The sequence below is a fragment of the Erinaceus europaeus genome, chromosome 5 (assembly GCF_950295315.1).
Source record: "Erinaceus europaeus chromosome 5, mEriEur2.1, whole genome shotgun sequence".
NCBI classification, from domain to species: domain Eukaryota; kingdom Metazoa; phylum Chordata; class Mammalia; order Eulipotyphla; family Erinaceidae; genus Erinaceus; species Erinaceus europaeus.
In genome coordinates, this window is record NC_080166.1 from 23,237,469 (window position 1) to 23,250,511 (window position 13,043).

Genomic DNA, 13,043 nt, shown 5'->3' on the forward strand with positions numbered 1-13,043 from the left:
GATGAATATGGGCCCCAGATCACATCAAATCAATGGGGTTTGCAGTCAACAATATTTATACACCTTCCCCATATTTGGAAGCTACTCTCTTCCTTGATCCAGTTTTCTGGTCCGTTTTCCAGCCATGAAATCATCTCCCCAGACAGTAACTTGGATCCATCTGCATATCAGATCTCAGGCTTAGGGTAAAAAAAAAAACTAGTATAGTCACAGGTCCTTCGGAATATAACTAAAATAGGTGTGCTATTTGTACATAAGCACTATGACTAAAATCAAGGAATTGTTACTTTTGTGTGTTTATAGTTAAATGTTTCAATAATGTAGACAGAAGTTTGATTGTGGTAACTTTTATAGAGATACATTATTTGGAAACTTATTTATTTTGTTAAACTCTTTGTAACTATTTTCATTGGGACAAATATATGTTGTAGTTCAATACAACTTCCATTTTATTAAAAGGGACCAAACAGTGGTGCACTCAGTTAAGCACACATATCACATTTTATTAGATTATATGTAGCTTATCAAATTCTTTGACTATATCAGTTAACCTGATCTCCCTTTTTAAGTCTATTAAACGGGAGTTTTCGAATTGCTATCACTAGATTCCATTATACATGCATATGTTTCTAGACAAAAGAAGCAGATTGGTAAAGTTATGTTTTGATGGATTTAATCATCTTCATTTCATTTCATATAAGTTTCTGTTTATTTTTCCTTCATAAAATTTCCCCATTTGGATAAATCACTATCAGAGTCTAATGCAAAGCAGGGGATTGAGCTGTGGCACACTGAGTTGAGCTCACATATTTCATGAACAAGGACTCGTGTCTAAGCCTCAGGTCTCCATCTGCAAGCAGGGAAGCTTCCCAAGTAGTGAAGCAGTGCTGCAAGTATTTCCCTTTCTATCCCCCACTTCCCTCTAGGTTCTCCCAGCTTCTATTCAATAAAAAGCACACAAAGACACCAATGCAGACACAGATGCACACACACACACACACACACACACACACACACTCATACAAAATTGTCACTATGCGCAAGGTAATTGCATATTCATTTATATAAAAACCAAGAAAATGGGGGTCAGGTGGTAGCACAGTTGGTTAAGTGCACATGGCGGGAAGGGCAAGGACTGCATAAGGATCCTGGTTTGCTCTCCACCTACAGGGGAGTCGCTTCACAGGCAGTGAAGCAGGTCTGCAGGCTTCTATCTTTCTCTCCCCCTCACTGTCTTCCCCTCCTCTCTCCATTTCTCCCTGTCCTATCCAACACTGACGACATCAATAACAACAACAATAATAACTACAACAGTAAAAAAAAAAAAACAAGTGCAACAAAAAGGGGAAAAGCAAATAAAAACATGAAAATAAGATATAAAATTTCGAATTCGTTAAAAAGAAAAACAACACATATACACTGTCAGTTCATTGGGTTATGATGGCTAACAACCAATTTAAACTTTTCAGACTAGCACAAATATAAAAACCATCACCCTCCTACATTTTATTATGTAACACAATTATACATAGAATTATGAATATAAATCTATAAATTTGAATGCGTACAATATGGAACAATTTATTTAATCTAGTACCTGAACAATAGCTTTAGCCATTTTGAAGGCCTCCTTGGTACTTAAAGCAGTGAAGCACATACAGTTACTTAACATAGTAGATATATTCGATCACAAAAAAAAAAAAAGATGGAACAAACTACGTTATTGCTTCCAAGTAAAAGCTCTGAATCTTAATCAAGTCAGGATTCCATTATTTATCATGAATAATCTCCCATTACATCAAAACTACTGCTTTCCACTATTTTTGGCAAATAGATCATTACATTAAATTTCTCATTCACTGACTTTTTAAAGGCTCTCAAGTTGTAAGCCAGCCATAAAATATAGTGCAGATTAAAAATATAAAAAGGGATTAAAAGTCTAAGGGAAAGTGAGTTACAGCTAGTTAAGGTTACCTATGAATTTATTTTATGACTCAGTTTAGGAGACAGAAAAAGGCCGAAGGAGAGAGGTGGGCAGACACTAGGCAACGAAACTCAGGGGGTTCAACAGTAGTCATGATAGTAAAGCTAGAAATTCAATCCATGCTTCATGTAAAAGATGGATTGAAGACGTGGAGGGCAATTCTGTCTGGTACAATGGAAAATTATGGCTTGATGATATGAAAAAGAATCTGTGAGAAGATAAGTTTCAGAAAAGTGTTTGATGGCCTTGATCATAAAGATTTTTCAGGGGCAGGGAGTCCAGGCAAACTAGTGTCCCTGATACATTCTGGGCGGAGGTTCAGGTGAAAATTATCTTCCTGCACCTTGGAATGACTGAAGCTGGTGCCCAAGTCATCAGAGGGCCCCTTGTCTATGACATTTTAGATAGCAGCTCCACACTGTCCTTGAAGCTCACTCAAATGGATAGGTGCAGGTAAAGCAAAGTCCTCTGCTGCCTAGCTTCCTTCGTAGTCTTTTCTGTCCATTCTGATGGTCTAGTTTGGAGTGTGTTTTCATACTAGTTTGGGACTATAGCGAACTCCAGACATCTAATCTGGTAAAGGGGATGGTGCTTCTCTGCAGTTGTTCTATGCGGATGGTTTTTTATTTTTAATTTACCTCCGTGTTTTCCTTACGCGTAGGTATTTCACCCCTCTGAACTATAAATGTTAACAGTGTCCTAGTACACTGCATCTTTTGAAATAGTCACCATCATTAAAGAAAAAAAGCTCTAGGGAATGAGCAGCGGAGCACCTGTAAGAAAACAAATGTAACCATGTGCAATGAACAGGGTTCAAGTGACTGGTTCCCACACCTGCAGTGGGAAAGCTTTAGGGGTGGTAAAGCAGTGCTGCAGGTGTCTCTCTCCCTCTCTCTCCCCGTTCTCTGGAAATGAATTTTTACGACTGCACTACTTGTTCTAATGTGTGTGTGAGGGGGGGGGGGCGCAGACATGAGCACGCTGGGACCTTGAATATGCACAATTTCATCTCTCTCTATGGAAGGATTCTATTATTCAGATAGGGAGAGATATAGTGAGAAAAAGAGACAGCTTAGTAAGTGGTGTCATTCACATTTGGCACCAGGTTTGAGTCTGATCCACAGGTATAGCAAGACACATGGCCTAACCAGTGATGTAGCTCTCTACTTATGTAATTTTGGAATGTATTTTGAAATCAGGAAGTATGCTGTTTCTAATTTTGTTATTTCTTTTTAAGACTATATATATATATATATATATATACATATATATATATACATATGTTTCACTGGTTTAGAATCCATTCTGCTTCTATAAAAATGTTATTTGAGTTCTAATAGAGACTTCATTGTATCTCTAGCTCCTTTGAGATCTAAAATGGATAAGTATTGCAACAATATTGATGTTCAAGTCCGTGCATATGAAATATCTCCTACGTACTTTTCTTCTTTTATCATTGTTTTATAGTTTTAACATGCAAGCTTTCCATTTCATTTCTTAATATGGTTACTAAACATATTTTTGTGGGCACTACTGAAGTGATATTGACATATATATTTTCATATTATTTATATAGTGGAAGATAATGAAGTACTGTGTAGTCGTATGTGGTGCTGAAGATTAAAACTAGGGCATCGGGCATGCAATTATATGCTCTTTATTCTAAGCTAACTTCTGGAATCCATGAATGTTTTCTTAGATTACTTTTGTATTGTTCATAAGTAATGATATAAGAAATATATTTTATATAGTTATATAATTTCTGGTAAGTTTATTGAGATAATGCTTTTTAGCTTTAATAGGTTTTCATAGTGTTTAAAATTTTAAAAACATAAAAAGGTACAGATGACAAAAATACTTTGGTATGGTTCTTTTAATTATGGAAGCCTTTTAGTTACTGTGCCTTCTTTGTAATAGACAAACATTTCTTGATGATGACAGCAAAAGAACAAACAACAAAGGGAAATAATAGATAAATGGGATTCCTTCAACCTCTTAAGCTACAGAACATAAAAGAATAAAAAGGAAACCTATGTAATAATAGAAAATATATTTTGAATCATATATCTTATAAGTGTTTTATTGAATCATTAGCTGGAAAATTATGGAAACGTGAATATCAATTAAGAGATGAGTAAAGAAAACAATATATATGTTAATATTTACTTTATTTTTGCCTCCAGGGCTATTGCTGGGGCTCAGTGACAGCACTACAAATGCACTGCTCCTGGCAGCCATTTTTCTCATTTTATTGGATACGACAAAGATAAATTGAGAGAGATAGGGTGGAGGAGAAAGAGAGGGACAGAAAAGACACCTGTAGATCTGTTTTACTGCTGGTGAAACGTTCCTCCCTGCAGGTGGGAAGTGGGGCTGGAACCCAGATCTTTGCATGGTCCTTGCACTTAAAATTATGTGCACTTAACCTGCATAGGCCACTGCCAGGGCGGCTATATGCTAGTCTTTAAAGGGAATCCTGGCATATTCAGCAACATGCATGGCCCAAAAGGATATTATGAAGTGAACCAGCCACAAAAAGCACATATAACTTACATCAGGTCTCTAAAACAGTCAATTTACTTAACAGTCCAATGATAGTTGGACTATAATGAAATGCCACTAATTTTTGCATATTACTTTTTTTAGCCTGACAACTCACTATATTACCTAATGATTTCCAGAAGTTTTCTGCTAGATTCTTTAGATTTTTATATGTATACTATCATGTCATCTATAAATAGTGAGAGTTTGACTTCTTCCCTTACAATCTGTATTCCCTTGATTTCTATTTCTTTCCTGATTACTATGGCGAGAACTTACAATACTATGTTGAAAAGCAATGGTAATAATGAATAATCCTGTCAAGTCCCCGATCTGAGGGAGAATGCTTTCACCTTCTGTCTGTTGAGTATGATGTTAGCTGTATGTTTACTGTACATGGACTCTACTATCTTAAAGTATTTTCCAGAAAACAGCTGGAATTGCCAAAACAATCTTTAGGAAAAGAATAAGAAATGGTGACATAACACTCCCATATCTCAAATTTATTATAAGACCATCATAATCAAAACACCTGGTACTGGAACAAAAATAGATATACAGACTACTGGAACATAACTGAAAACTAGGAAAGAAACCCCCACACCCATGGACACCTGATTTTTGATAAAGGCGTGCAAACTAGTAAATGGAGGAAGGAGGGTCTCTTCAGTAAATGGGTCTGGGAAAACTAGGTTGAAACATGGAGAATGAAACCGAACCACTTTATCTCACCAGAAACAAAAGTCACCTCCAAATGGATCGAGGACTTGGATGTTAGACCAGAAACTATCAAATACTTAGAGGAAAATATTGGTGGGACAATTTCCCATCTAAACCTCAAGGGAATCTTTGATGAAAACAACCCAATTCTAGTACTGGGACACTAAAACAAGAAAAAAATCAATGGGACTACATCAAATTGAAAAGCTCTGCACAGCAAGATACCATCACCCAAACAAAGAGTCCTCTCACAGAATGGGAGATTTTTACATGCCGTATATCAGACAAGAGGCTAATAACCAAAATATATAAAGAGCTCACCAAACTCAGCAATAAGAAAACAAATGACTTCACATAAAAATGGGGAGAGAATATGAAAAGAATTCACCATAAAGAGATCCAAAAGGCCAACAAACATAAAAAATTGCTCCAGGTCACTGACTGTCAGAGAAATGCAAATAAAGACAGCAAGAAGATATCATCTCACCACTGTAAGAATGCCAAAAATCAAAAACTATAGTAGCAACAAATGCTGGAGAGGCTATGGGGACAAAGGAACCCGCATGCATTACTGGTGGTAAATTGGTTCAACCTCTGTGGAGAGTAGTCTGGAGAACCCTCACAAAGCTAGAAATTGCCCTTCTATATAACCAAGAAATTATTCTCCTAGAGATTTTATCCTAAGGACTCCATAACACCCAACCAAAAAGCTATGTATACACCTATGTTCATAGTAGCACAATTCATAATAGCCAAAACTTAAGAACAACTCAGGTGGTAGCGCAGCAGGTTAAGCACATGTGGTAAAAAGCACAAGGACCGGCATAAGGACCCCTCCAGGTTCGAGCCCCCAGCTCCCCACCTGCAAGGGAGTCACTTCACAGGTGGTGAAGCAGGTTTGTAGGTGTCTATCTTTCTCTCCCCCTCTGTCTTCCCTTCCTCTCTCCATTTCTCTGTCCTATTCAAGAACAACAACATCAATAATAACTACAACAATAAAGCAATAATGGCAACAAAAGGGAATAAATAAATAAATAAATAAATAAATATTTTTTTAAAAGAAGCAACCCAGGTGCCCAACAACAGATGAATGGCTGAGAAAGCTGTGGAATATATACTCAATGTAATACCACTTAGCTGTTAAGACAATGAACCCACTTTCTCTGACCCATCTTGGATGGAGCTAGAAGGAATTATGTTAAGTGAAATAAGTCAGAAAGACAAAGCCCAGTATGGGATGATCCTACTCATAAACAGAAGTTGAGAAAGAAGAACAGAAAGGGAAACTCAAAGCAGAATCAGACTGAGTTTGGAGTACTGCACCACCTAAAAATCTCTGGGTGGAGGGTGAGGGTAGATTTTTAGCTTCACTGTGTGTGTGTGTGTGTGGGGGGGAGTCTGGGGGGTGGAATACAGACGTTGGTGGCAGGAACATTGTTAATATATACTCCTATTAACTTATAGTCTTAAAAATAACTATTTAATCAACATGAGAGGGGGACAAATGGCTTTAATGTCTCAAATTTTGATGCATAGACCATAGCTATGAGTGTATATTAATTACCTCAACCTAATCACTTAAGACTTCAAATTGGTAACCTGACTGAATTTTAATAGTGGGCTTAAATTGTTAGTACACTTCTTTTTTTTTTAATTTTTAAAAAAATTTTTTTAATTTTATTTATTTATTCCCTTTTTGTTGCCCTTGTTGTTTTATTGTTGTAGTTATTATTGTTGTTGTCGTTGTTGGATAGGACAGAGAGAAATGGAGAGAGGAGGGGAAGACAGAGAGGGAGAGAGAAAGATAGACACCTGCAGACCTGCTTCACCACCCTGTAGGTGGGGAGCCGGGGTTCGAACCGGGATCCTTATGCCAGTCCTTGTGCTTTGCGCCACCTGCGCTTAACCCGCTGTGCTACAGCCCGACTCCCTTTTGAACCTGAAAACTCTGTCTGCCTGTCTCTGAGTCCACAGGAGGAGCCACTGCCCCAGACAGACCTTGTTAGTACACTTATAATAATTACTTTTTATTTGAAATATTAAATTGCCTGTAACCTTAGACCAGGGAGAAAAGATGCAATTGGTTGTGCCACTCTATAAGATACAGCTATATGTAAATAGAATTAAAGGACATAAATTATGGTGAGGCCTTATATAATACAGCAAATCCTAACAATGTTTTTGTCAAAGTCAACCAAACTTCCAAATATCTTGGTTATAATAATAACTATCTAATGCCTACTTAAACCCTAAGACAGCAGGAGCCTTCCCCACTTTCCATAAAATCTACATGTCTCCCAGTCCTGGAACCCCTAGGGTTAGGCTCACATTCCTGCATACTTCTCTTAATTCATACCAATTGATACAGTATATCTGCTGATCTCAACCTAGTCAATGCAACCAGTACCACCTTGAAATGTTTCACTTTGAACTGTGTCCAGAGATGCCAGGTGTGAATGTCAACCCTCTAGCTCCATTACTCTGCCACCAAGTTCTAGATGCTACCCTAATGCCAACCTGACTTCCTTTGGCAGATATAATCATTGTGTCCTGGAATCCAAATATTAATAAAGTCAATGGCCCCTTGGAATATATCTAAAATAGACCTACTAGCTTTTTCCCCAAATGTAGACTCCAAATCTTCATCTGTAATATTTCAGCCTTTAGATTCATGAGTAGTCAACAATTTGTTTGGCTTTATATGTGAACACTTTTTCAGCCACCAGGTTCCAGATGCTATCATGATACCAACCTGACTTCCCTGGGCAGACCACCCCACCAATATGTCCTGGAACTCCGCCTTCCCAGATCCCTACCCCACTAGAGAAAGAGAGACAGTCTGGGAGTATGTATCGACCTGTCAATGTCCATGTTCTGAAGAGAAGAAACTATAGAAGCCTGACTTTCCACCTTCTGCACCCCATAATGATCCTGGGTCCATGCTCTCAGAGAGATAAAGAATATGAAAGCTTTTAAGGAAGGGGGTGGGATGCAGATATCTGGTAGTGGGAATCGTGTGGAATTTTACCCCTTATCCTTGCCAATATTGTCTTGTCAATATTTCCATTTTATAAATAAATTTTTAAAAATTTCCACTTAAAAGAGTGCAGTCCTAGAACACACGTTAGAGACTGAGCCAGGATTTCTTTTCGCAGATTTTAATGACCTCTATTCAGGTAGTAGAGGTGCTGGATAGTTCCTTCCAAAATAAGCATTAAGTAGCCATAACAAGGCTCAGGACTTGGGGGCCAGTCTTATTTTCAAAGGGGATGCCTTTGTGGTCTAGGGTAATAACTTTACCCTTTTTTTTTATGTGTCTTACATTTCACGTTGAAATGACCTTATTTTTTTTAAAGTCATCTTTCAATCTCATTCAATAATAAAAGTTTAAATTTTGAAACAGAAAATGCAAAACAACACAATGCCTGTGGAATTTTATAAACCAGTATTGTCAGTATCTAAGAAGTAAAACTTAGCTTCAGTATTCATTTCTGGTATCAGAGAGTATTATCTGTTGATGTCCCTGTGCTATAATAAATTAGGCAATGATATGTCATTTTGATTGTCCCATTAATGGAAATTACATTTTGTCAGAATATATTCTTAAATTATTATAGCCACGATAAGTATGTGATTTGCTTTATTTCCTCAGACAGTCACATATAAAAGTCATATGAAATAATTGGGGAAATTATGTTAAAAGATATATTAATATTGCTTGAGAAGTATTTTAAATTGGATTATTAATCATGAAAAAAATATTTAAACAAGGAAAAACTTGTCTATACTGATGTCACATCTTGGCAAGAGTCTGCGTTTCCATTTATATTAGACTTCCACACTGAATCATTAACTTTTACAAGCTGCTATGCTAGGTAAAATTCTGAGTTTACATTTTTTTAATATATTCACCTATTTTTTGCAACCGTCTTATAAAATAATAACCAAATGTAACAAGCTTTGTTCTAAGAAAGTCTCTCATAGTAATATATTTATTTCCTATAACATCTCTATGAATAAAAGGTATTATTTGCTTTTTACTGAGGAAGAAACAAAGACAGTGAAACTTTATGTCAACTGACCAAGTTAGTATAACACAAATAGTTTATGCTTCAGGCACATAATATCTTAGTCACTATTTCACAATCTGCTAGTCTACATAAAGAAATCTCTTTGGTCCATATTCTCAGAGGAATAAGGAATAAGGAAGCTTCCAATGGAGGGGATGGGATACAGAACGCCAGTGGTGGAAATTATATGGAGGTGCACCCCTGTTATCTCACAATCTTGTTGATCATTATAAAACAACTAATAAAATAAATTTTTAAGAAATATATCTGTAGACTTGGCTAACTAGCATGACTTTTTAGCTTATAATCCTTTACTCATTTAATGATTCCAACAAACTCACCTTAAATTGTCAAAGATAGTTGTAGATGGAGAATTTGAATCCATATGCAGATAAAATAATATTTCACCATTCAGGAGAGAATTACATCTCAAATAGATACCATGCCATTATATATTATGTTTTGTTGACCAAACAATAATTGTACATGAATGAAACAGCTCCTATTCCATCCATTGCATTTTATACATGTTTTTGTTCTAGCAGAGATTTAATTATCTTCTGTTTGATATTAGTAACTTTCATTTTTATACGATCAGTGCTTTCCAAAAGGTTTATAATATTAAAATGTTATTAACTCCTGTTTTCTCTTTTTTATTTATTTATAAAAAGGTAACACTGACAAAACCATAGGATAAGAGGGGAACAACTCCACACAGTTCCCACTACCAGAACTCCTTATCCCATCCCCTCCCCTGATAGCTTTCCTATTCTTTAACCCTCTGGGAATATGGACCAAAGGTCATAGTGGGGTACAGAAGGTGGAAGGTCTGGCTTCTGTAATTGCTTCCCTGCTGGACCTGGGTGTTGACAGGTCGATCCATACCCCCAGCCTGCCTCTCTCTTTCCCTAGTGGGGCAGGGGTTCTGGGGAATCAGAGCTCTAGGACACATTGGTGGGGTCATCTGTCCAGGGAAGTCTGGTTGCCATCATGCTAGCATCTGGAACCTGGTGGCTGAAAAGAGATTAACTCCTTTTTTCTAAAGTATTTCCCTCCTAAATGCTGCTACCCACCTGTTTCCTTTCACTTCTTTGGCTAATGTCTTTCTGTATAATATTTAAAATTTCCTTGGATTAGTTAGTTACTTTATTCACTTACTTATTTATTTTAGGAAGGGAGACTTAGTACAGACACTAAAGTGTACTGAAATTGCATATTGTCTGTGTGCCTCTTTGAATTCAACCTTAAAAGTAAGATGATCATTTGGCTTGATTGTTTTTTGGTTGAAATTATCCTCTGTCACACGAAACCCACTGAATCTTAGGCTCTTATATCTCCATGTCACCCTTGAGAAGTCTACTGTTACTTTGATTCATCATTTGAAGGAAATAATTCTATTGGTTTGTTTCTCTCTCTTAGATTTTTTAAATTTTTTATCATGAAGGGTTGGGTAGTGGTACACTTTGCTGAGCACTCACCGTACCATGCAAAAAGACCTCTTCAGATCCCTCCCTGGTCCCCAACTCTAGGGTCAAAATTCATGAGTAATTAAGCAGTGATGCAGGTAGTTTTCTCTCTACCTCCTCACCCCCTCTCAATTTATATCTACCCTGTCAAATATAAGAAATAAAATAAGGAATAATAATAACAGACAATGCTCAAATCTGAGTCATACACATGGCAAAGCAGCACACTATCCAAGGGGTCTAGTTTACATACCCTACTGACCGTGATATTTCTAATTTATTTGATCAGACAATACATATGTTTTATATTACATTTTAGAATAAGCTTAAGTGAATTCAGTTAAATATGAAAGTCCTAGCAGATATATTGTCTATTTTTCACAGCTATGTGTTTTGTGTTTATAGTTATTGAGAAGGATCATACGTTTTCTACTTCTTGTGCTTTCATTTGAATTAAGGAATCTATAATTGCCTACCTATCTGCTTACACCATGTGAATATACAAATATAAAGACAGTTTCTCTCATTAGTTACGTGATGCCACTATTTACACTAAACTAAATGTTACTATAGTGTTAACACTGAATTATTGAGGGGCACAAGGCAATGCAACTTAGATGGAAAAGTCTTATCAGGTGTATTGCAAGGTACTTTCTCCTTTAGTGACCTTTTACAACATTGAATTTTCTATATTTTATATATTGAAGCTATGCACTCTGTGGCTTATTGAGGCTATGCACTGGTATCCACCCACTTCCATTAAATAATTGTAATAACCTTTGGAAAATACTGTGCCTACCATGTCAAATGTATCTAAAATAGTAAACGGTGAATTTATTATTTAGAAAGCAGGGAGATAGGCATGAAGTACCAGATATTGTTAAACTCAAAAGTCATAAATAATCACATTTTATACTTACATCACTTTAGATGTAGATAAAAAGAAAATCTGTAAAACACATAAATAAATTGACTGGAATCTTTTCATTCTGTGATTCTAGTGGCTGCAAGTCTAGACTCTGTCTCAGTGATAAAGATCTTCAAAGGTTAACAGGCCTGTCACACTCTCACAACCTATCACTACTCCACCTATCCCCTAAGTTAATTGATTTTCCTTAAATCAACATGTTTTGGGCTTATTAAAGGATTTAATATTTTCATTTAAATACATGCACCAAAATTCAAAGATCATCATGCATTTGAGGAATACTATAACATAAAATAGGTGAAAAAGTTCCATCCCTTGTACCACCATCAGCCAGAGCTCAGCAAGACTCATAAAAAAAAAGTGAAAAAAAAAAAGCTTATGATCTTGAGAGATCTCATTTTTTGTGCAGGGGCCATGCTAATCTTCTCTGTAGCATTCCAATTTTAGTATATGTGTTGCTGAAGCAAGCACTCTCAATCTTGTACAATGTGTTTCTCTGAAATCTAAAATGAGGCTTTTGTTGGTAGTGTAAAAATGGGTGAATTCACTTAAAGTGGGTCAAAAGTAAACAGTGGATGAGAATGAATATATATGGCCCTTTGATTCTCTTCGTTGAAGACACATCCTGTATTCTCCCCCTTTTTACAACAGCATTGCTTGGCCTTTTACTCTTGAGTTTGCTGAGTTTTCTATGTATTTTAGTTGTGAGCCCTCTCCAATGTAGAACACATAAAGATCTTCTTCCACACTGTGGGGAGTCTCTCTATTATGGTGGTGATTCCTTTTGTTGTGCAGAAGTTTTACAGTTTGATGTAGTCCCATTGGTTTAGCTTTGTTTTTATTTTTTTTTTCTTTTTAACTGGATTTGAATCACCAGTCAAAGATGTTTTGAAACCTTACATTAAAGTGAGTTCTGTCAATATTTTCCTCTAAGTATTTGATAGTTTCTGGCTTATGATCCAAATATTTGATCAATTTGGAGTATGGGATACTTTCAAGAATTTTAAAAATTCAACAAAAGAAAGTGGGGACCAAAGTGATTGGATTTCTGATTTGTTGCAGGAGACATTGCAATTCCACATGGGGTCCATTAGACTGAGGACACATTCCTCTCCCTGTTACCAACTGTTTTAGAAGATATAGTTGCCTGCATTTGTGAAAAAGACAGGCCTGCAATCCTTTTGTAGGGCTAATCTTAGGGAAGAAAAAATCTTGCCAGTAATAGGCTCTGAAGTTAGACTCTTGTTGGCTGATTTCACAGCAGTAATATGAAAATGTTTTACAGAGGGAAGCCTCCTCCCTGTCTCTGCATTCACAGCGTGTGCAGCCTTGAT

At 36.5% G+C, this 13,043-nt stretch overlaps 1 protein-coding gene and 1 non-coding gene across 6 annotated transcripts in view; both read right to left on the minus strand.

Annotated features, from left to right (window-relative positions):
- The window catches only part of CDH12 (cadherin 12), a 1,156,262-nt gene that overhangs the window by 132,701 nt on the left and 1,010,518 nt on the right, over positions 1 to 13,043 (minus strand). The window lies entirely within an intron of this gene.
- LOC132538810 (U6 spliceosomal RNA) lies at positions 12,073 to 12,180 on the minus strand. The gene has a single exon (XR_009550133.1). It is a non-coding gene; the product is annotated as a U6 spliceosomal RNA (small nuclear RNA).